A 23,233-nucleotide genomic window follows, 5' to 3' on the forward strand; every position below is an offset into this window, starting at 1 on the left:
GTTATTGGTAGCAACTGTTTTGACTTTTTTCTTCTTTTTTTAGTCTGGTTGTGGGTTAGGAGATTTGAAATCTGAAGAGAAATAGCCCAGGAATGGGGCCAGGGCAAAGAAGGAGAAAAGAAGAAAATGAGAAAGAACATTGGAGCGATGAGAGGAGTTGATACTGGAATTATAGGAGAAGAATTTTCCTTGAAACTGAGCAACATATTTGGAACACTTGCACTGATACTGGATAGAAAGAGTAGAAGTGAAAAAAAAATGTATAGTTAGAGAGATAAGGAGAGTTGAGGGTGTTTAACTCTGTTGGCCTTGATTTTTCAGCATCCTGTGGCTGAGAAAGTGAGGCTGAAGAAGGAGGGGTGTGGTTACACAGGAAGTGTTTGGCTGAGGAGAGGGAGCATGGAGGGGATACACAGGTGGACTGTTGTATTCAAAGGCAACGGGGTGAGAGATTCTAATATACCAGAAACTGGAAGCTTTCCACCAGAGCTGTGTGTGTAGATGGGGACCTGTCTGCCAAAGGTACAAGGGTCTTTTGGAAAGAAATAGTTTGGGGTTTGGCCTTTGTCTTTCTAAGTGGTCTAGAGGAAAGCTTACTCAGAAGGAGCTACCAATTTCCTCTAGTGCAGAGGATGACATATGGTTATTGCTGCCTCCTTGAGGCTGAAGAACTTTGACATCCATCATTCAGGGCTGGCAGCGATCTTCAGGATTGACAACTTTGCAGGTCTTCAAGCCTGTTGCTTTCATTAGGTGGCATTTTGTCTTTCTCATAGGCTGAAAGGATGAGAAATGGAACCAGATATAAGCAGGCTTCTCTTTGTATGCCTTTAGCCTTTCTCCCACCAGTGGGCTCTTGTTGTTAACTCTCTGTGGGTTGACTCAGGATCATCTCAGGAATTATTGGTTCTTCTAATCCCTTCACATTCTATCTGAGTAGCCATTTTGAGGTTGGTCTAGCTTCCAAAGTTTTGGGGGCATATCACACCTCTCTGTTCCCATTCTCTTACCATACTTTTGAACATTTCTATAGAATTCCACCACACCCCACATCTGTCTACCAATAGAGACAGGAGTGAAAAACATGTATTTATTGGTTTATTAGTCTGTACATTTTTCAGAGCAGGTGTAAAATAGGAGGATGTGGTGGTGATCATGATAATGACCGATAATTCTTAGTGGCTTCGTATTATGTGTGAGGCACATCCTCATTTATACCCACAACAGAAACACACTTAAATATTATTCTTGTAATGCTATTCTTGTTTCCATTTTTACAGATTAGGAAACTAATTTGATTCAAAGAAGGTAGTCAGATTTTCCAAGATCACACTTTCTTATTTGCAAGTGGTGATGCCCATCTCAAATAAACCTAAGCAAATGGGAGTGTGTTGACTCACATTACTGAAATGCCTATTGGTGGTCTTGTCTACAGCCCAAGAAGGACTCAGAAGCTTAACTAGTGTAATCAGAATTTACTTTCCCTCTATGTCTTGATTTGATTTCCTCTGTGTTGGCTTCATCTCAACATAGACTCCTCCAGTATGTTGTCTGTAATGGCCAGTTTAGCTCTAAGTTTATACTGCATTGCTTCAGCATGCAATCATGAGAAAAGACAGAGTGCCTCAATCTCGATAGCTTCAGAAAAAGCCTTGGGAAGACCCCTGATTGGCCAGGCTTTGGTCGTGTACCCATCCATGATCCAATCATGGTGGCACAAGTGGGGTAGGACTTTGACTTAGTAGGTCATAGTTATACACATGCCTTTGAAGTTCAAGGCGAACTTCACATAAACTACATGGAATATATTGCCCACCAAAAATGGGATGTTCATGGAGGAAGGGATAGAGGGAGAGAATGCATGTAGGCAGTCGGAAATTTATCTATTTCAAAGTCATCTACTTTCAGTCAGATGTTATAAGATCTAGGATTTGGACACAGTTAGTCTGTCCCCACATTCAACACTCTCCTGAGCAGTCCTTGTGCTAGTTGATTTGTGGAACCTATCTAATACTTATCTAATACTCTAAAACTCTTATCTAATAACCCTTGGGGGAAAATAGTATTAATCCCATGTTGTAGGTAGGGAGCTGAAGTGGAACCACAGAAAGTGACTTGCCTGATTCTATAGAAATTTCTATGTGACCAAGCCAGGAACTAAACTCAAGACTATTTGACCTTGCTTTCGGATTCCTTGCACCCAGTTATGGACATCATAGCAAGCATCATCTGAATGGTTTCGAATGTCAGCAGGTGATTGGGGATGTAGTCTATATTAACTGATTTTACTATTTAACAAACAACCACAGTATCTCCATGGCCTTCAACATAAATATTTATTTTTATTACTCATTATCTGCTGGTCAGCTGGGGCAGCTATGCTTCAGGCGGGGGGTGGAGTTCAGGTTGGCTCCATCTGTTGCATTCTTGAGCCCAAGCTAGAGTAGCAGAAGCTATTCAGGGGAAGCTCTTTTTCATGGTGGATCCTTGAAATGTCAGAAAGCATCCCCCCGCTCCTTGCAAGCACATTTCCAGTCTCTGCTTGCATCCTACCCACTAACATTCTACTGGTTAAAGCAAGATATGTGGTCCAGCTATGTAACAATGAGCTGGAGAAGTACACTCTATCCACAGTGGGAGGAGGGGAGTGAATAGTCTCTGAATAATCTAAACTACCATAAGGCACTTTGAAGAAGCTAGAGTGAGGGTCCTTAATTCAGACTGTGCTATTTGTTGTTGTTTTTTCAAAATGCAACTTATTGGAAAAGCATTGCCAACCAGTAAGCCTAGAAACATGGAGGTCACAAGTTAAATGTAGGAGGTGTTTGTGGTGCTATTGGCACCGTATAATGATAAACCTATGAAATAGTAGTATTTCTGTCTTTGAAACCTGGCTGCAACATCTTTACATATGACTGTCCAGCATGGATATGATAATCACAATATTCTTTTGTGTAATTGGGGGACAATATATTAAGCTTTGGGGCAGTATTTTAAACTGAAATTGAAGGAGATGTGTAGCTCTGGAGTGCATGACCATTGACAGCTGGGAAGCTAAATGCAACTGTTTGTTGAGTTGTGAAATAATAGCTATCATTTAAAGCAATGTTCAGGCCATTGGAACTTTATAGATAAATTATATTCTACTAGTTTTATTCATACTAAATAGTTTAAATAGAGTAATAGCTTAAGTTCATCCCATTTCAAAGTTCTTTCTACTCATGAAGGACTACAACCTGATTTTCTTACTAGCAGTATTTCCTTACTCTACCCCAAAGCCATAGAAAGCCAGCAGAGGTAGTTCTGACATTTGTGCTCAAGAAAAGGCAATATTGTTCCTAAAATTAAAACTGCAGACACTATTATTGAGGAAAAGGGTCAGAATTTCAAGTAGAATTAAAATCAGTGAGCTAGTTTTATTATCAAGGATGAGAGACGTTGAATATTTTGATTGTCTGTTCAATTAGAAGTAAACATTTCAGTGTACCTAGTATGGGTATAGGTACTGTGGAGGAGAAAAACTAGACAAAATACAAGGTATGATTTCTAACCATAGCAGAGAGCATGATCAAAAGGAAAAAGATTTGACACTAGGAATCAGAAATCCTTAATTTTACCATTAACTAGCTTTTGAAGGAATAATAAAACCTCTCTAGGATTTTATTTCCTTATCTTGAAAATAAGACAGTTTGTTTAGATTCACTCCAGTGACAGCTTTGATTTAAATATTATAGAATGTCAAGAAATGTGCTACCTAATTGGAAAGGCAGAAAACATATGAATATCTCATATGTTTAATAATTATGTGTTGAATGCCTACTACTTTGTGGTAGGTTTTGCTCTTAGTGGTGGGAATGCAGTCATGGTGGAAGGGGAAAAAAAAACACAACAAAACCCTGGCTCTAGAAAGCTTACATTCTGGTGGAAAACAAATAATCACATGATTTAATTTTAGGTATTAATAAATGCTGTGAAAAATTAAAACAGTTTAAAAGGAGAGAGTGATGGCAGGAGAATTTATTTTGGATAATTAGGAAAGTTCTGTATGAGAAGATAGCCCTGGAGACTTGAATTAAATTATTGGATTAGTAATTATTTGGGGGGAAAAAATGACCTCTCTACCAAAAGCAGTGAAGGTGTTTTGATATATTTAAGGATAGCAAAAACCATAGCCTAATTATACAGTAAAACCTGTATATGACAAAATAAGAGAGTATAAACTGTATTCTGTGGCATGACATAAAGGTGTGTTGAACTAATCAAAGAGGAGATTAGCTGAATAATTCATATGATCAGGTATCTGCTTCATTTCTCTTGTTTCATTGGTCACCGAGTTCAGAATTTTTATCTTCTTATGCCTGCTCCTCACTTTCATTCCAGTACCCTGACTCAAACATCAGTGGACAGTGCAAAGACCATTGGCTTTGAGGCATGCTCTACTAAAAAGTAAGCCTGATCACATAACTCACTTCTGAAACATACATGTTTTTTTATATACTTTCCTATCAACTTCATTAAAAAAGTAAATTCAAACTACTTAGCATAAGAGGGCTTTTGTGACTTGTCCCTACTAACTTCTTTAGCCTCTTCAATTTCCAGACTTCCTTTCTTACCCAAATTCTATAGTCACGCTAAATTACTTGCTATTTTCCAGAATGCTATGCTGCCCCGTATCTTCATCTATGACCTCTATCTACCCTTTTGTCTAACTTCCTTCACATGTTGCAGGTGTATCTGTGTTGGGAATTTTCCCTTAAGCTCAGTTTGTTTCTGTAGCACAAGCATGCCATAGTAGAATTGTCTTCTTCATTACCTCTTTGCCCCACTAGACTATCAGTTTTCTGAGGGTGTAGACAATGTTATTAATCTCTGTATTTCTGACATCCAGTTCAATGTCTGACTCCAAGCTAAATAAATGTTTCTAAAAATAATGAACGTGGGACATAATATATGGATTATTTAATTTTAAGAGGCAGGCTGCAACTTTTCACCCATTATTTTGCCCCATTTGTTTTTCTTTTCCTTCTGCATTACATATCTAAGTTCATGTTTATACATTAATCTAAGAGACCATTCCAAAAATTGGCATCTCATGCTAAAGGAAAGAACAGCATATCCTATGAAAGACTGGTCTTTGCTAAGTAAGGACTGATAACAAGTTATTTTTTATTTAAACTTTACTCATGGGTGTCCCATTGGTCATTATTATTGAATTAGCAGTTCTTTTAGTTATTCCCACTTCATTTACTTACAAGAACAATGAACGTTTTGCTTTTGCATGTTCATATGCAGTCCGGGTCTCATGCAATGTAGCAGGATTATTTTTCTCCCTGAGGTAAACAATCTTAGATTAAGTTAGATTAAGAAACATCTCATTTACTGGTAGTCTTTTTAGATTGGTTCCCCCTGTCCTTTGATCAGTGAATATCGCTTTATTCCTTTCCAGGAAGTGAGAAAGAAGGGAGTTGAGAGATAAGATTGTAGGTCTTTTCTGTTGCTTTTCACAACCAGTGAGGTGGGTGGCATTATTTCCATTTTTGAGCTAACAGACATGAGATTCAAATAATTCAGTGATTTGTCTGGACAGCTAATTGGTGGAAGAGGTAGAATTGAACCTAAAACAATTCTCTTTTTACTCTACCATGTCCCCTCATTAAGGGATGATCTAAGCAAAAGATCTATATATTCTGATGTACAGTACCTCATAAAAATGAACACATACACACAGACACACAAAAATTAACTATACTTTCTAAATGACAGAAATAGCTTATTGGAAAAGTTTGTAAGACAATTAAGTAGACTTTCTAGTATAAGAGTGTAGGCAAAGGCTCTGAGAACTCCTTCATAGACATCCTTGATTCTTCTGACCCAAGTACAAATTCATATTTATCACAGAAAGCAGATTTAGAAGCATGATGTGTGCAATATCTACAACTGGAAGGATGGAATTAATGACTTATTTTTTTTTAAAGATTTTATTTATTTGAGAGAAAGAGTGAGAGAGAGAGATTGAGAGAATGAGCAGGGGTGAGGGGGAGAGAAAGAAGCAGTCTCCCCGCAGAGCAGGGAGCCCGACATGGGACTGGATCCCAGAACCCTGTGATCATGACCTGAGCTGAAGGCAGACACTTAACCAACTGAGCAACCCAGGTGCCCCAATTAATGACTTTATAAAGTCAACACAAACATGTAACTAACATGTTTTTAAACTTGAAATCCATGGAAATATGTACTCTTATATACATGGTTTCCTCATTTATTTCCTTAGATAAGTTCTTGGTTTCCTTCTGGTATCACATTCTACTTGCTTGGAGAAATCTCTTCTCTCTATATAGATTTTGTAGCACAGGTGTGTTGGGGGTCACTAAGACCACTCACAGTTTTAATGATGTGTTAGAAAAACACAGAACTCAGAAAAACTGTTGGAAAATACTTATGGTTACAGTACAGTTTGTTACAGTGAAAGGATGTAGATTAAAATCAACAAAAGTAAAAAAAAAAAATCAGTAAAGGTAAAAGGCACCTGGCACAAAATCTAAGGGAGACCAAGTGCAAGTTTCCAGTTGTCCTACTGACAGTGATGAATTCTCCCAGCAATGATGTGGGACCTTATCTACGAAATGTTGCCAACCAAGGAAGCTCACCAATCCTTAGTGGCCTAGGGTTTTTATTGGGGATGAGTCACTAGGCATGGAGCACTCATGGGACTGACCTCAGTTACTCAATCTCCAGCCCTGCCAGAGGTCACACTAATACAGTGTGGCCCAAAGCCCCCACCATAAATCATATTGTTACAATAAACTCTCTGGAATGGCTCAAGACCCTGGGTGCACAAAGACACTCCAGTCAGAATATTGCAAGGACTTAGATATTATCTTCCAGAAGAAAGACCGTTCTTTGAGATGTGTAGGGTTTGAACACCCAAGTCCACTGAATTAACTCTTTACTGCACAGTGAGCACCCCACAGTGAGCTGAGTTAACCCTTTGCTGCATACCAAGCCTCCTAACGATTTTCTCAGCTTTTATTTACCCGAAAAGTCCTACTTTACCTTTATTTTTTTGAAGTATCTTTTCACTGGATACAGAATTCTGGGCTGACAGTGTTTTTCTCTTTGTACTCCAAACATATCACACACACATGCATTCATGCTTTTTATCCTGCTTGGAATTTTCTGAAATTCTGAAGTAATATTTCCATCCCCAACCTCCATACTTTCTTGGTTGCTCTTAAGATTTTCTCTTTGTTTTTGTTTTTCAGTGATTTTACTGTGATATATCTAGATGTCTTTTGATATGTATCTATACTGTTTCTGGTACATAGTACATCTTACATCTTGGTGTAATCACTGGTTTTATCACTACACAGGCATAGTTCAAAGATGTTGAGGGTTTGGTTCCAGAACACTGCAGTAAAGCAAATACTGCAATAAAGTGAGTCAAATGAAATTTTTGGCTTCCCCATGCATATAAAAATTATGTTTACACTACAGTGAGCAATAGCATTATGTCTAAAAAATATACATACTTTAATTTAAAAAATACCTTTTTGCTAAAAATATGCTGACCATAATAATGAAAAAGTTTGAAATATTGCAAGAATTTCCAAAATGTGACACAGGGACTCAAAGTGAACAAATGCTATTGGAAAAATGGCACCATAGACTTGCTTGATGTAAGGTTCCCACAAACCTTTGGTTTATTTAAAAAAAAACCAAAAACTCAAACCCCCCCCCCCAAAAAAAACCCCAAAACTCAATATCTGTGAGCTCTATAAGTTTTATCCAAGATTATGAATCTTGGGGCACCTGGGTGGCTCAGTCAGTTAAGCATCTGACTCTTGATTCCAGCTCAGGTCATGATCTCAGGGTCCTGGGATCAAGCCTCGTGTTGGGCTCTGCGCTCAGAGGGGTGTCTGCTTCTCTCCTTCTCCCTGTGCCCCTCCCCTTGCTTGTGCACGTGCTCTGTCTCTCAAATAAATAAATAAATCTTTAAAAAATAGATTGTAAATCTTGGTGTATTAGTATCAGATATTATTTGACCTTGCTTTTCTTTCCTCTCCTCTACTTCTTAGACTCTCATATTTCAAGCTACTTTATACTATCCCACAGGTCATTGAGACTCCTAATTTTTTTCAGCTTTTTATCTCTTGTCCTTCATTTCAAATGTAATTTCTATTTCCTTGTTTTTAAGATTACTGATCTTCTGCAGAGCCTCCTCTGCCACTGAGCCCTTGATGAGTTTTCAATTTTGTATAACATACATATCTTAGCTTTGCATTTCCTTTTGGTTGTTTTTCAGAGTTTGGATTTTTCTGTCTGTTAGGTTTCATGTTGTACTTAACATCTTTGCACATATTTACAGTAACAGAAAGTCCTTGTCTGCTACTTGCATCATTTTTGTCATTTTGGGGCCTGTTTCAGATGGACTTCTCTTTGTTTATTAGTCACATTTTTTTTTTTTTTTTGATTCTTTGCATCTTATTTTTTTAATTGAATACTTGACATTGTGCATATGGTGTTGAGAGTTTGGATATTTTTGGCTTCCCTTATAGATTGTGGGAGTCTGTTTTGACAAGCAGCTTAATTTAATTACAGTTCAGCTTCCTATTTTCAAATGCTTCTTTTTGAGCTCTCTGAGTTTGTGTATAAAGTAGGTCTACCACATCCTATAAGAACTTTCATGATCTGGTTTATAACTGCAGCTTTTTATTCAAATCCTATATTCATTAGTCTTTGCTTCATCTGTTTCAGGAACATTTGTCTTTTTGCTATTTTTAAAACATGCCAGGTTTGCTTTAGACGTGGGTCTTTATTCTTGCTTCTCCCCTGCCTAGAATGCTCTTGTTCAATTTGTTTGTAATACTTGTACCCTCACTTCAGGGTTTGTTTGTTGTCACCTCTTCAGACAGTACTTCCCTGACTGCCATTTTAAGAATAGATACCTTTTCATTTCCCCCACCTAACCACACTTTCCTTACCTCACTTATGATTTCTTCACAGTTACTATCTGATATAATAAATTCATTTACTGAAGGAGTGCACTCTGACTATAGTATGCACTCCTGAATTTTGTCTTTTCCATAAGCATCCCAAGCGACTCATATAAGCCTGGCACATTAAAAAATTTTTTTGTTGAATGAGTTAATAAATGATTCCTAGTTCCTTATGCATCAGATATGATAATGCCTGCCCTGGAAATCTCATGTTTATTTTTCCTGAGTGTTAAATGAAATATTATCCATGTTGTACACATTTGTCATTTTTTAAAATGCTCTTACTCTATTTAGGGAAATCTTTGATTTACATATCTCAGAGGTATACAAGGACCTACTTACTGCTCGTAAGCAAAAGCATCAGATGTTTATTCTTCCAGCTGCCTTAGGTGGGGTAACCACTGTCTAGGTTTGATTGGGACTCAAGTTTTCTCTGAGTTGTGGGATGTTAGTGCATGTTTCCTATATTTGGCAAATCAGATGCTACTACCTTAGAATTTGTGTATTCAGTGATGTCAAGAGGCCAGTGGAGAATTCATTCTAGCCACAGTGGGAGTAGCCAGGGTTCAAGTGCTGTGCTGGCAGCAGCCTGGTGTCTGGTGTTCAGACAAAACTCATCCTATATCACATTCTCTTTTTATGAATTAAGCCTTCCAGCCCCCTAACATTCCTCCCCAAACCGTTGTTTTTGGTTAATTTGGTGAAGGGGAGTTTCTCTTGCTTGTAGACGAGAAGCCTGGCTGGTACACTCTTGAAACAATGAGAAGAGGTCAAATTGTTTAAGACTGTAAAAGCATTCATTATCATTTTTTATTAGTGCAGCACAGAGCCCAGCTGAACATCTACATGGCCAGTGTGAAACACCTGAAAATATAAAATGTTTTGCTGAAATGGGTATTGTATGTGTTTTAAGGAGTTTGATTCTGGGGAATCTTGGGCTGAGTAGGAAAATCACTTTATTTTCTAGTTGTTATACCTGTTGTGTTGTATTCAGATAGACTTCCATGGTATAATAGGTGGAAATGAATTTTGTTCCCTTAATACATGAAGGTGTTTAGTCCCCTTAAACCGTCTAGTAGTAGCTGATCATGTAATAACCAGTTGAGAGGAAAATCAACTATATCTTATATGGCAAAGGAGCCAGGAGCATGACAGAGTTGACTCATCAGGTAGCTATGTCTATAGGGGAAACAAAAGCTCATCATAGAATTTCCTGTAAACTGGGGGATCTTCCTGTTATGCAGTTTTCTTATTACTGCTTTGTCATAAAGAAAAACTTGAAGAACATTTTAGAGGGAATTTATAAGTTTTATCAATTAGCTTTGATGTAGAGTGAGCAACCATATACACTCAATGATATATAATAGAAAGTGTTTATTGCACATGTATATGTGTTCAGCCTGGATTGAATAGGTGTTCCTGCTGATTTTGGCTGGTTTCTGCTGGAATGTCTTGGGTGACACAGTTCTGTTCCATGTGTCTCTCATCCTCCAACAACAGGCTAGCCTAGGGAGATTCTCATGGTGATGGCAGAAAGGTAGGAAAGCAAACAGAAACTGGCATGTCTTCTCGAAGCCCAAGTTTGAAACTGGCACATTGTGAATAATGCTGCTGTCAACGTGGGTGTACAAATATCTCTTTGAGACCCTGCTTTCAATTCTGTTGGGTATATACCCAGAAGCTTCTCATGGTGACTCTATTTACTAAGGCCAGTATGGAATTCTCCACAATTGTATTCTTTTTTTTAATTTTTTAATTTTTTTTAAAAGATTTTATTTATTTGACAGAGAGAGACACAGCGAGAGAGGGAACACAAGCAGGGGGAGTGGGAGAGGGAGAAGCAGGCTTCCCGTGGAGCAGGGAGCCTGATGTGGGGCTCGATCCCAGGATCCTGGGATCATGACCTGAGCCGAAGGCAGATGCCCAACGACTGAGCCACCCAGGTGCCCCTCCACAATTGTATTCTTGTGTGGGATAGAAATCACTTTGCTAAACTTGAGAAACTATGACCAAAATGGCAGAGGACTTATTCTACAGAGTTCAATAGTATTAAGAGGATGTTTGATTTTAAAAGCATCCATGGAAATAAATGAGGCTATACTTGGGCTTATCTTAAGGTGTACATGCTTCATATAGATGTTAAAAAAAAGAGATGCTTATTTTTAATTATGAAAGTAATAAATGTGTATTTTAGACTCTTTAGAAAATTCATCCTATTTCTTCATGTTAATGATTCAAAGCACTTTGACATAAAATGGTCAACTCTGCTTCCCAAAGTAGCAATGTCATGGGTGGCTTGGATGGGGGTTAGTTCTATAATCTTCATAGCCCTTCATCCATCCTTTATATGAAAGTGTTTTCTCCATTATAGGGTGCCAAACAAACAGAGCAGCAAGGCTCTCTTACCAATCATATCATCCCTTCTATATCCCCCTGTTTTATATATATATGTCATGGATTTTATTTGTAATTAGTAGGAGGAATTGGGAAAAGTATATATATTCTTTATCATGTTAGAAGTGGAAGTTCCAGAATTATTTTTTAAAAACAGTTTTAATGGTTACCACCTATTATATGATTTACCACAGCTAAATAAACCATTCTTTATTTGCCATACATTTTGGTTGTTTCTAGTTCTCCCCTATTCATGAAGACCTTCCCTTTGATAGATATTGATGGAAAACATCTGTTTCTGAGGGCTGTCATTAACTCCTTTTTAATAAGTGGTGGTTTTCCTTAGTTCAATTAAGCAATGCCAAGATAGTGCTGTTAATGGGATCCTGGAACGTTCATAAAATATTTTACCTAAATGCTTTAGAATTTCACTGAGCTTCATGGCATTGGTACCTGTTAAAAAGCACGTATCTTCTTGAGAGTTAAATCTCAGAACCTTATTAGCGTTTTCATGTTTATGGAAGGAGGTTTGGATGTGTCTAAACCAGCTCTGTCCAAGAGAACTTTTTTTTTGAAGATTTATTTATTTATTTGAGAGAGCATGCGTGAGCATGCTTGAGAGTGGGGGGAGGGGCAGAGGGAGAGAATCTTCAAGCAGACTCCCCAGTGAGTGCAGAATCCCATGCAGGGCTCTTTCCCACAACCCATGAGATCATGATCTGAGCCGAAACCAAGAGTCAGATGCTTAACCCACTGAGCCACCCAGGTGCCCCAATATTTTTCTGCTTTGTCTAATACAGTAGCCATTAGTGACATGTGGCTTTTGATCACTTGAAAAGTGGTGAGTGAGAACTGAGAAGATAAATTTTGAGTTTTATTTATTTTTAGTTAATTTAAATTCAAATAGGCACTAATGGCCTGTGGCTACCATATTGGATAGCAGAGGCATAATATACAAGGACAGCAGATATCTGAGAAGCAGAAAGCTTGAGATGGAGGGGAGGCTGCTGTCCTTTTTCACAAGTTTGACTATGGTACACCTCAGATATCAATTTTTCTTTCTGGAGATGGCCCTGTCTTTAAGGAGTGTTCAAGCCAATGGAGCGATTAAGAAATTATCCTTCTGAGCTAGTGTTTTAAAAGAAGTTTCAGTTTAAATCCTAAAATTATTTTTAGGTCTCAAAAACCACTCTTGCTCTGCACTGAAGGCATCCTTACTTCACAGAGCCCAAGTCCTATAGGATCTCAATAGGAGTTTCATAATCACCATTATATTAATAATAACAGCCACCACAGCATGAGTAATTATAGCATAAACATTTATTTGTGAGAGCCATGTGCCACATTCTAATTTTCTTGTTTAATGCAAGAATCTTCTAACGTTGGTGCCAGTTTTAACTTAAGAGTATATGAAATAATGGTACAAAATAATTAAGCCATTTAACTAAATTCATGTAGCCATTAAAAGTGAGGGGACTGGGATCCATACCAGGCAACTGGGCTCCCTTTCTCACTCCTACACACTCCTGCTTCTCTGGTCCTACCCATCAGAGAGGTACCATCATCATCATTCAGACTCTGTCAAAAGGGAAAAATCAAAGCAGAGGGCCAGGGGATGATCTGAACAAGCCTGATATTTAGAAACAGGCAGACCTTAGATTCCATTGTGATGTATTACCATCTAAGTTTGCATTCACTATTTAATTTCCCTAAGCCTCAACTGCATTATCTCCAAAATAGGCATAGTAATTCCTACCTGGCAGTATATTTGGATGGGCTGCACAAGACATTGAATAAGATCGCATAAGTGAAAATAGTTTATGCAACAAAAAGAAAAATGCATACTTTGTCTTTGCAGTCATCATTGTTGTTAGATTTAATACATAGGCAGATGCACAGATTGTATAATTACATTGTCATTGCCCAACATAACACCTTGGGTTTTGCTGGTTTGTTTTTAACTTTAATCCATCTGTGGTACTCAATAAATACAGAGCTAACAATCTCATTTGGTTTCTCTGGTGCCTCAGCCTCCAGGTTTCATTCACACTATACTCTGTGGAATGTCCACCTCCCAGTTCATGTTGTCTCACCCTCTTATCATCTGGAGGCAGACGGTGGGCAAGTAGGGATGACTAGAGATGAGAAAATTGAGAATATATTTTACTCAGGGCAGCTTGGGTCAGTAACATGGGAAGGAGGGCTCCAGTTGAGGTCAAGAGTTAGCACTGAAGATCTGCTAGGCAGGAAGACTAAAGAGGCAGGGAGTGTGGGAGCTAAGGAAGTGGGAGGATTCACAGCAGCATACAGGGTTGTCCTACCAGGGTTGTAGGTAGTAAAGGGAAGGCCACCACCATGGGAGCTGCATCCTCTATTCAGTGGGTGGTGTCTGGTCCCAGGATAGAAGGATTATGCTTAGATGGCTTTAAATGGATTTTGCTGGGCTTGACTGGTTCCTGTTAGCAGCTTAAAAGGGGCCATTTGAATTTTAATAGAAAACAAGCCTCAAGGTAAAGCAATAAAGTATGAGGGTTTCACTTCAGCAAGAGGAAGCACTTATCACTAGGGATTGTCTTCACAACAGTCCTGAACTCTCAGCCCTGGGTCAGCTTCCGTGCCTGTGGGTGCCAGCTCTTATCATGCAGCAGCTTTCTGAAGTTCTGAGTAAACACTGAGTGTACCTGGATGCTCAGGCAGAAAATTGAAATACCTCTGGGTCTGGTTAGAACCATTCCTGCTTTCAGCTCTTACTTTTGCTGAAACAAACTCAGGATCTTAGAAAGCTTGCCCATCTGCTCAGTTGTATTCAAACTAAAGACCTTTGAATCTGATTCCAGAAGGAGCTGAACTTATCCTCCCAGATCAGCTAGAATGTGAGTTGATAGCATCCTAGAATGCAAATGGCTTCTACTACATTATCTACTACTGACTTCTACTACATTATCAACTTGATTCTTCCCCCTTCTCCCCTCTTAGTCTCCTCCACTATCATATCATATCTAATCATAGCGAATGGAAACTGGATCCTTATCCAGCATGAGAGATACAATTAAGTACTGGGGGTCAAATCAGCATATTTTAGGATATGATAGAAATCTTAGCTAATTTCTCACTCTGATTAAGATTCATATTTTGGGGCTATATCTTGGGACTAGAAGTCTGACATACATCTGTGAAATGGGAATTATGGCTTTCAGCAGTGGAAGACATTTGTATAAACCATGCTAGGTAATAGACTCCTCATTACTGAACTGCATGATGATACACCTCCTTCTTTTCTCGAGACATGCTCTTTGAGAAATTAAGGTAACTTTTTTATTAACTTTTTTCTTCCTTTTCAATGGAAACTATATTTTCTGACTATCATTATTTTATTTCTGCCCTTTGGTTAATATAAGATAAAACTGTCAAAAAGACAAAAGTCATCTTAACATTTTTTTCCCAAGGTGGTCCACAAAAGGCCTAAAAGACAGCAGCCATTCAAAAATATCTGCCCTCTGTCTTTCTCCGTGGTGAGGCATTGTGGGGCTCATGAGGGTTTGAAGTCAGAACTAGGTTTCAGTTGTTGGGAAGGAAGAATTTCCTCTGCCCTTCAAAGTCCTTCTAGCTGGACTGAGAAGCAGATTGACATGAAACAGATGAGCAGGAGAAAAACAAATTTAATAGCATACTTATAGGAATTCACACAGACATGGAAATTCCAAAGACAGTGAGGCAACATGAGGTTTATATGCACTAAGGAGAGGGGTAAGGGAAAACAAAAAGGAGAAAGACCATTAGCAGGAAAGTGAGAGGAGATATTTGAAAAATAAAGATCACACTATTGTGTTGATAAGTTTCTTAGGTAAAGAGGAATCTCTGTTAATAGTTCTCTTCCTGGGGTGCCTGGGTGGCTCATTGGGATTAAGTGGCTGCCTTTGGCTCAGGTCTGATCCCAGGGTCCTGGGATCGAGCCCCATGTCAGTCTCCCTGCTCAGCTGGGAGCCTGCTTCTCCCTCTCCCTCTGCCTGCAGCTTCCCCTGCTTGTGAGCTCTCTCTCTCTCTCCCACTCTCCCTCTCTGTTTCTCAAGTAAATAAATAAATAAATAAAACCTTAAAAAAAATTAGTTCTCTTCCTGATACCAGTGGCAGTCGAGGTGGAGATAAAGAGCTTTTTCTGAATCTGCCAGGTTTTGTTTTCTTTTAACTGAAAATAATATTCATGCCAAAGTGGTCCATCTTCGGGCTGCCTGTCCTTGGCCCCTACACAGTCTTACCACTCCTCATAAGTCATGTGACCTTGAGCAAATTGTATAAACTTTTGTTTAGTGTTCTCATCTGTAAATGCACAATAATAAGCCTGTGACTAGGAGTTGAGCTGAGGAGAGCCTGACACAGAGTAAACAATGATTCTCATATCCCATGAGCCTAAGTGTTTCCTGTAAGTTCTACAGGTGGATCTGTTGTTTACTAAGGATTGAGAAACTGTGTATTAGATGTAAATAACATTAACTCCTTTTACTTTACTTCCATGTAGGCTATTTTCACACTAAGGGATAATTTATTTAAATAGTATCGTATAATTTCAGAATTAGTATATGCGTTAAAGGTCATATTTAGAATCCTCCTTGATTTATGATTTGTTTTTACAACTTTCCTGACAAGTGGTCTTTAAACTTTTTCTTTAAATGCCTTCAGTGATTAAGAATCTGCTGTTCTGTTAGAATTATTTTTGTTCTTTTTTGTTTTGTAATTTGGTCAGAGGTCCCTTTTCAGCTACTCAGAAAAAGTTGAATCTCATTTCTATAGGTAAACTTTTGTGTATTTGAAGATGGCTGTAATGTTCCTTTGAGTCATTTCTTGCCCATGGTTAGTAGCCAAAAAGTGATTTCCAAACTGGGTGATCATCAGACCTCTGTGGAACTTTAAAAATAATACAACTTTCTGTTCTTGTTGAATCAGAATCACCACGGTGGATCCCTGGACTCAACTATTTTAAACAAGTTCTTCAGGAGATTCTGTGAGTATAGGAATCTTACTTTCTAGGGATTTTCAACTGGGGGCATTTTTGCAACCCCAGGGGACACTTGACAGTATCTGGAGACATTTTTGGTTGTTCCAACTGGAGTGTACTACTGGCATCTAGTGAGTAGAGGCCAGGGATGCTGCTAAACATTCAAAAAGTACACAGGACATTAAAGAATTATCCAGCCCCAAATGGCATGATACTGATGTTAAGAAACTTTTCTTCCATTCTAATATGACATAGATTTGACTCTCCTCAATATCATGGCTGACCTCCTAACTGTTGTGTAAATGTCTCCTAAATCTACTGCGTAGTAAGCACCGAACACAATAAAGCCCTGACATTTTTAAAAAAAGAGGATGTGAGGGAGCAATGCATTCCATTCCAGGATGATTCATTAATAGTAGAATTTCAGCTATTCTTGGGAACAATACCAGAAACTGAGATTCCTCTAGTATATAACTATACTGAATATCCTGGGATTTCAGTTTGGCTAATATGTTCATGACCCTAGGATGCCCATGGAAACTGGAGGAGCCCATTGAATCATCTTGGTACAAGGCTCTCTCCCTGCTGCCCACCACTTCCACTGCAGCCACTGGCTTCTCCTCCTCCTCCTCCTCCTCATCTTCCTCCTCTTTCTTCTCCTCCTTCACTTGCCCTGGAGAAAACTGCAAAAAGACCCTTCACCCTTGGGCATGAGGATTTCCTTGATCTAAGTAATTTGGGATCACAACTTGATGTGAAGAGGTCTTTTAGAATGTAGATATCTTTTTTTTCTTTCTTTCTTTTTTTATCTCTTTGCAAAAGCTGGAATCTAGGGACTGTTGTCTCTTAGTGGACTTACAAGAACAAAATAATTTAAAAACAAAAGTTGAGCAATAGCCTCATTATTTCCAGCCTAATCCACTTACTCCCTAAAACAATGAAATGGACTGTGAGATTTGGTGGAGGAGGTCCAGGTAGTCGTTTATTTAAGAAAAATGAAAACTATAGAAGACTGTAGACTGAATATGCAAACAGACAATGGCTGGACCATATATAAAAATAGAATGCTGCCTGACAGGCAGCAACTAGCCCAGGAAATTAGTCCATTATGTATTGTAACCAACCTAGGAAGCCAGCCTGATTAAGTCAGACTTTTAGGAAGTCAGACTATCTCTAGCAACAAGCCCAGGAAACCAAACAATAACCCCTGTAACAATTGGCCTAAAATGGCCAGGACTTGATTAATAACTGACAGCTTCCCTGACTTTTGTTCCTGCTTTCAACTTAGGAGCAGCCAGAAATAGCCAGATATGCATCCCTAACTCATCATATAGGATACCCTGCTTCTACTTAGCCTGTCTATAGCTTCCTCATGTCAACAGCTGCCAATCATGGCACACCTAAAGCCTTCCCTTTTTTTCCATAAAGCTTTCCCAGTCCTCTGCCTGCTGTTGATTTTCTTCCAAATGCAAGTGATGGTAGCTGACTTCCTTGATAGAGAAAGCTCTAAATAAATAGCTTGTGCTTGTTCTATTTGGTTGGTCTTCATTTATTTCTATATGAGTTTAATATTTTAAACAATATTCTCCCCAATAGGTACCCATTATTTTACTTAATGTTCAACATCATGTTAGAGGAAGGTAAGATTGAACCCAGTTAAATGATGAAGAAATGGAGACTTATAGTAGTTAGGAAAATTACCTGAAGTCCTATAGTTGGTCAATAGCTGTGCTGAGATTTGAACCCCAATCATACGACCTCCTCCCTCCCCCAAAAACCTGTCTCACACCCTTGATGCCCTAGCTTGTAACTTTTGGTTCTGTATCATGTTTGTGACTCCATATTTATGCCTAAGATTACAGCCTTGGCTTTATTTCCTCTCTAATGATCTTGGACTCTTTCTCAACCCAGTTCCCACCATGCCAAAGTTATGCTATAGCCCAAGTTTGCTTCTCACGATAAGGACAGCCTGGATTGTAATAGACTGTCCTCTAGAACAGATGGGGCAGGGGAGAGATGGAACATGGGTGTGTTCTTTGGTTGCTCGAGGCCATCTAGAAAGAAGTAAAACTGTTACCATGTTGCCTGAAGTTATGGCAGAAGCCATGCAGAATACTCACTTCACAATTTCACTTCAGTCATTCTCCAACCACAACAGTTTTGTTGAGCTCTTTTTCCTGTCACAATACAATTCCTAAATGAAATTTGCAGTTGGGGAGCTTGATCTGGGACAGAGAGGAGATGAGCAGAATTGAGTTCAGAAAGGAAGGGTGAGAGACCTTGGCAGCCAGCAGTGAGAGTCAATCCAGGTGGAAGTCAAAACTGTGAAGTGTCCTGGAATGTCAAAGGAGACATTGGGGCCCAAGAAGATGGACAGGACTTCAACAGAATGACTCCAAACTATGGCTCTTGAGAGGATATTTCCTTTTCATGCTCTATAATGATATGGAATTGGATCTGTTGAGTTAGGCTCTTGCTGGGGAAGAGAAAGGAAATGGGGAACTTTCTGAAAGATCACAAATCCTTCCACTTATAGTCAGCTCGAAGGTGCTCCCCCAAACCCATTACCATGCAGCAATTTTGCCCTTTAAGATTTTTTTCAGTGCTGATGGCTAAACCTGACCTTTCATGTAAGTGTATGTGAAACTACCAGGACTCTGCCGCTGTTGACTACAGGAATGACAGAGATGGGATTAAAAAAATAGATGCATCTTTAAGCATTTTGCATTTTACAAGCTCACACAATAAAAACTGTGATCAATCTTCAGAGAAAGCATACCCTGGAAAGAGGAACTGCATTAGGGAGTAAATATCACTGGTTTTATTGGACTCCAACTCTTGTTACAACCAGGTTCTAGAATCAGCCTCAAAGACAGGACTTTGTGAAGTACCAGCTAGTAGTGGCTGCAAAAGAAACTCAGCTGCTCTGATGGAATTCAGATGCTGTGGTGCTGTCTGAAGGAACTTTCTTTCACACTGGATCAGCAGAATTGAGAGGGAAAGGTAACCTTAGGGCATTTAAGAGAGAAATTCAGAGACTTGGCAACTGCTCTGCTGTTGAAGATTTGCCTTCTCTGTTTTCACCCTAGATCCATGTTTCTTACCATTTAATGAATGGGTCTGTCAAGGCTGACTGCCATATAGAAAGGTTATGGAGTTGAGATCCCATCCAGAAGAGCATTTTGAGACCACCGAGTACTTGCTTTGAATATTACAAATGACTATTGGAACATGAGACAGAGGAAAAATCAACTTGGAAATCATAGAGAGCTTTGCATGGTATTCAGCATAGTAACACTTGCCATTTATTGAATACTCAACTGTAGGCCAGGGACTAGGCCAAACACCTTCTATACATTATTAGATTGATGTGTCTGTGAGTTTATCTCATAAATCATCATTTAGGAGATTTGAAATCTCAGTCATGGGCAGGGAGTAGTGAGCTGGCTGCTATAACCAAGAAAATAAGCTATATAACCAAAAGTAGAGGGAAAAGAATACAATTTAAAAGCTGGAGACTTGAGTTCTAAACAGTTTTGACAATTCCGCAAATCACGTTTTTCCTTGCTCACCTGGTTTACTTTAGAGAAGTAAGGAGAGGATATGAATGAGCACATGTAAAAGTGCTTTGAAAGCTAAAAGGCTAAACAAAAACAAGATTGGATTTTAAGTTATGAGATATTAATTTAACCTGCATGCCGACTTATTCTTTTCTCTATTAATTATTGCTGAGTTCTATGTCTCCAACTATGACTATGGATTTATTTTCTTCTTGAATTTCTATCAGTGTTTGCTTAACGTATTTTGAAGTTATATCATTCATGCCTGATGATTCCTGATTTTTGTATCCTTATTGATCTTTTATTCTAGTATTTATGGGTAACCCCACTGTGCCAATTTCTATATCTGTTAGGGTTTTTGGTTTTGTTTTGAAAAAATAGAAAACTGTGGCTATTTTAAGCAGCATTAACAACAACAACAACAAAAATGGAAGACTCAAAGTAGCTCACATAATCAAAGGAAAGCCCTAAAGGACCATGTTTGGGAAAGCTTATAGTAAAGGTGCTTGAGAAGATTAAGTGTTGATGTTGCAGGATACCAACATCAGGAGGTATGAAAATCAAATAATTCTCATCTCTGTTCACTCTTCTCATGATTTAAATTCTAGGGGAAAGCATTTCATTGTCCTAGATCAAGTAAAATATCCACCTCTTGGCCAATGATAACAAAAGGGTCTTTGGTTGACAGTCCTCGAATACTGCATCCAGAGGGAGAAAGGTGAGTTCTTAAAGAAAAATCAGTTTGCTATTAACAGAAGAAGGAGAAATGGATATTGAAGAGGCAAAAAGTGACATAACTCTCAACTATGAAACATGATTTACCTGCCAAAAATTATGATGTTATCATGTAAATCATATAAAATCCCAAACATGATATATCAGTCAGCTTGGGCTGCTATAAGAAAACACCAAAGACTGGAAGGATTAAAAAATAGGAATTCATTTTCTCACAATTCCGGAGTCCAAGATCAAGGTGCTTTGGTTTCTAGTAAGGCTCTCTTCCTTGTCCTCGTATGGTCTTTCCTCTGTGTGTGCAGAGAGAGCAATCTCTTCTTCTTCTTAAAAGGCCTCTAATCCTATGGGATTAGGACCGCACCCTTAATGACCACATTTAAACATTACCTCCTAAAGATTCTGTTTCTGAATACAGTCACATTGGGAGTCAGGGCTTCATCATATGAGTTTTGGGGGGTCTGTAACACATGAACTTTAGCTTTTTGAGGGAGTAGTACTAAGTAAGAACATTATTAACATTTTCCAGGAATGTCTTTGCATTTAAAATCATTTTATTTTATTGTTAGCTTGCATATAAGCTGTAGAATCGAGATGGAAGCAAATTCTTAGCTACTCTCCACTTGTGAGAGAGTATCTTCCCCTCTCCTTGAATCTGGCTGACCTTAATAACTTGTTTGAACAATAGAATTTGGGAGAAGGGACATCCTGGAACTTCTACGATGCACCTTCTACCAGTCTTTTGGAAAACCTGTTCTTGGTGTTTCTGTGAAAGACGTTTGTCCACATGGAAGCCATAATGCTCTGAAAAGCCCAAACCACGTGAACAGACTCTGAAGGACAAGTCATTATGTGAAGTAAGGCCCTAAGTTGCCAGATGTGTGCAGGAAGAGGCCCTTAGGGAAATGGATCCTTACAGGAAGAGGCCCTTACGGAAGTGGGTCCTTACATTTCCGGCTGCCTCCACTGTTGCCACAAATGATCCAGTCAAGCCCTCCCCCAGATTCTTACAAAATTATGAGTGAAAACAATGTTTTATTTTTTAAGCTAGTCAGTTTTGGAGTAGTTTACTATGTGATAGTAAGTAAAACAGGCACCAAAGACTTATGAATGGAAAAAAAAAATACTTAAAATTGTTAATATTCAATTCCTAACTTTTTTTTTTTAAAGAAAAATAAGGTTAATCTAGAAGAGCTCTTAAAACAACGGTGTCATGTTAGACTTTCATTGGAGAATTATTGAATCTTCATGATTTTTAAGGTTCCCTGTGTTTATGACTGAGCAAAAACTTGGGGGGAAATTTCCCCAAGGATATCCAATCACACAGTGGATTGAAAAACCAATAGCCTATGGCTGATGAGGTAATTCCCTCAAGGGGAAGTTTAACTTCCCCATGAGTAGAAGAACAATGGAAAGAAGCTGAAGGAAAAAACCAGAACTATTCTATATTCTCTTGATTAAAGGCTGCTTCCTCCTTTTTTATGATGAATTTCTTCAGAGAGGTAAAACAAACGATGCCCCTTAGCACTCATTAATGAAGGCTCTACCTGCCGTTCAGACGGGAAAGACTTCCTTAGAACTATAGCTACCCATGCATTTACATTCAGCACCACAATAGAGCTAAAAGTTAACAGTTTCATTTTATTAAGAAGTAAGTAGGAATTACCACTACCCTCCAAAAAGGATAACAAACAAATGCATTTGCTTCAAACTGCAGAAAATACAGGGGCTATAAATGTTCTCTTTATTAGGCCTTTCAAATAGAATATTTTGAAGAAAACAAACAGCAATTGTAAGATTGTAAAGAGAAATGAGCATTTTGCTTGAAAGAAATGGCAATTAACAATGATGACAATGTGATTTATACTAATTGAGATTAAGTCAGACAAAATGGCAACATTAGTAATCATTTGAAGTGCTGTATTACTCATTATACTGTGCTTTGTAAACATCTCTTGAAATTAAAAAGTAATTAGTAGCATTTTAGTCATTTAATTCAGTCTAATTAGGATTTTCAAAAATCTACAGACCTGCTGTTGAAATCCTTTCCTATTTTGAATTGAGAAAACACATTCCTTTTAAAAAAAATCAACTTCTAGTGCTCTTTCTTGATCTGTAGTCTTCATAAAAAAATAATAAAAGGAAAAGGGTATAATTAGAAGCCATAGGTAGGAATTTACTTGAATTGGGCTAAATTTAAAAATTCAACTTGTAATTCATGGAAGATGCATTTTAATCTTTTTTTTTTTTTTTTTTTTTCTGTGAGTGGAAAGCATGTTTTGTCAGTTGCTAAAAGGAAAGAAGCACTTATTATTCTTTTACTGGTCTCGTTCAGCCACATCTTCAGAATATGTCTTTAAAGAAAAAGAATAGCTTTAGCCAGAGTTGTTATTTGGATGGCATTTGGAATATAGAAAATTAAGTTTATCGCCAGGACTTTATGACTGGTGATAACATTTGCTCTATGTACTTGATGAAAGGAGGAACTCAAACCTCACCCTGCGGGGCAGATGTAAGTTGAATGGCAAGGCCAGGAATAATTGCCTTTCTCTCTATCA

This window comes from Halichoerus grypus, chromosome 11 (assembly GCF_964656455.1).
Source record: "Halichoerus grypus chromosome 11, mHalGry1.hap1.1, whole genome shotgun sequence".
NCBI lineage: Eukaryota > Metazoa > Chordata > Mammalia > Carnivora > Phocidae > Halichoerus > Halichoerus grypus.